Source organism: Eutrema salsugineum, unplaced genomic scaffold (assembly GCF_000478725.1).
Source record: "Eutrema salsugineum unplaced genomic scaffold, Eutsalg1_0 scaffold_6, whole genome shotgun sequence".
Lineage (NCBI taxonomy): Eukaryota > Viridiplantae > Streptophyta > Magnoliopsida > Brassicales > Brassicaceae > Eutrema > Eutrema salsugineum.
In genome coordinates this window covers 11,848,835-11,851,252 of record NW_006256547.1, presented here as the reverse complement: position 1 = coordinate 11,851,252, position 2,418 = coordinate 11,848,835, and the positions used below count along the sequence as shown (strand labels likewise).

At 41.9% G+C, this 2,418-nt stretch overlaps 1 non-coding gene across 1 annotated transcript; it reads left to right on the top strand.

The window, feature by feature from the left end:
• The first annotated feature begins 1,548 nt into the window (after positions 1-1,548).
• Positions 1,549-1,655, top strand: LOC112083684. Its single transcript, XR_002897820.1, has one exon. It is a non-coding gene; the product is annotated as a small nucleolar RNA R71 (small nucleolar RNA).
• Positions 1,656-2,418: the final 763 nt, after the last annotated feature.

Below are 2,418 nucleotides of genomic sequence, written 5' to 3'. Positions count from 1 at the left end.
GAACAACTGATCCACAAAATTCAGCCAAAGGAGGTGTAACAGGGTAAGAGATATCATTATCCATCTTTGTAAGCACCACTCTTTGAGTATCAAAGTCAATCATTGCACCAGAGGTGTTGAGAAATGAAGTTCCAAGCAAAAGGGGGAGCTCCTTGGTCTTCTTCATCGTCATAATTACAAAATCAGTGGGGATGATACATTCACCAACCTGTAGTAGATAGTCTTCTAAGAGCCTATATGGTTTCTTGGAGTAGGAATCTCCAAAGGTGATAGAAGAAGGGTAGGACTTTAGAGACTTGACCCTTAACTTCTCCATCATGTTATACTAACACTTGAGCCTGAATAACACAAAGCATTCTCAACTCTAAAGTTTCCAAGAGTGCAATAGATGGTAAACTTCCCTGGATTACCCAGCTTGGGAAGTGAGGTGGGCTTTAGTATTGATGAATCAAGGCTGGAGGTTCCATCTTGGGGAGTTTCTTGATCTGTTCTCAGCCCCTTATCCTCAGTACCATCAGAAACCTTCTTGTTCCTAGCAAAACAAACTGCCTCCCCACCTTCTTTCTCAATGTCCTCATTGAGATCAGAGAACATGTTCACAAAGTCCTCTATAATGGCATATTCTTCCTCATTAGTGGATGCTAATTCATTAGAGACTTGACCATAAAGAAGGTATTCAATCTCTGCAACAGCAGCTGAGTGATTATCATCAGAGTAGATGGCATTGCAATAGTCTTTGGGGTTTTGCACAGCTTTGCCAGGAAGAGAGCCTTGAGTTTCAGAAATGGAGATGCCCTTGTTTTTCTGCAGAGTCTTTTGTTCGGAGCCAAGTATCTCCATGTTAGAACTCAGGTCATGACACTTAGATTCCATCTTTTGTTGTCCTTGTAAGAACTGTTGGAGAACAACATAGAGATCAGGACCTTGTTGAACTAGTGGAGGACCAAATCCCGGAGGTGGTGGCCTTTGTTGCTGGAAGCTGAGTTGGTTATTGAAGTTATTCCCTTGTTGTTAAGCTGTTGACTACTGAAAAGCTTGTTGACCTTGGAACTTACCTTGGAACTGATTCCTTTGAACAAATTCTTGTTGACCTTGTTGGGTGGGGGGGTATACCTGATCTTGGGGATTGGCTACATTGGTGCTTCTATAAGACAAGTTCTAGTTCTTGTTGAAGTTGTTGTAAACTTGAAACTTGTTCTGATTCCCTATGTAGTTCAGCTCCTCTTGTGTTAAGCCCTCTTCATTGATATTCTCAAATTCACCAACATAATGGATTGGTTTTTGAGAAAACATCTTCAGCTTGTCAAGTTCACTTCTCAGCTCTTTAACCTCTCTAGTAAGCCCTTGATCTGAGCTTGAACCCTCTGATCTGTTTGTCCTGTCATAATCCCCACCATATGTGTCATTAACATGGCCAAATTCTCCACAAGTTCCATAGCAGATGTAATCTCTTTTGCCAAGAAATTACCATTGGAGGCTGTGTCTAATTGATTCCTTATCTGTGTTAAAGCTCCTCTATACAGTGTAGAAAGTAGAGAAGCATCAGAAAAACCATGGTATGGACACTGATTTGTGTAGCTTCTAAACCTCTCCCAAGCTTTCCCAAAGCTTTCATTGTTATGTTGCTTGAAGCTTGAAATTTGGTTTCTCAGCTTAGCTGTCCTAGAAGTAGAGAAGAACTTGGATAAAAAGGCAAGCTTGCACTGCTCCCAAGTCTGTATGGAACCTCTAGGCAGGTTCTTTTCCCATTGGTGTGCCTTGTCTCCTAGACTGAAGGGGAAAAGCCTAAGCTTGAAGCTATCTTCAGAGACACCATTGATTTTGGTGAGGTCACAAACTCTGTCAATCTGGTCTAGCTGCTCCAAAGGATCCTCCATTGGCAAACCATGGAACTTAGAGTTTTGAACCATGTTGAGCAAGGAAGCCTTTACCTCAAAATTGTTATTCTGAACTGGTGGTGCTTGGATTCCTGCTCTATGCTGGTGTGCATTGGCTCTATCATTTTCCCAACAAACACTGCTGGAGGATCTTGTCTCCTTTGAGCTTGATGGTGAGGAATGAATTGAGCCTGTTGCTCATTCCTATGAGCCTGCTGCTGATTCTGCTGAGCCTGTCTCTCATTCCTTTGTGCCATGTTTATATTGACAAAGGCTTGCTGCTCATTTCTATCAGCTTGAGCTTTATTCCTTTGAGCTCCATTACCATGTTGAGCCTGTTGCTCCTGTTGAACCTGGTGCTTAATGTCAACCATGTGGTGCTTTCCCACATGTGATGCTAATGACAATGATGACAATGATGAAACATGATTCAAATGATTTAGCACCACATGGTTGACAATGATGAAACATGATTCAAATGATTTAGCACCACATGGTTAACCATGTGGTGATTAAGCCTTAATCAGGCCTTAATCTTTCC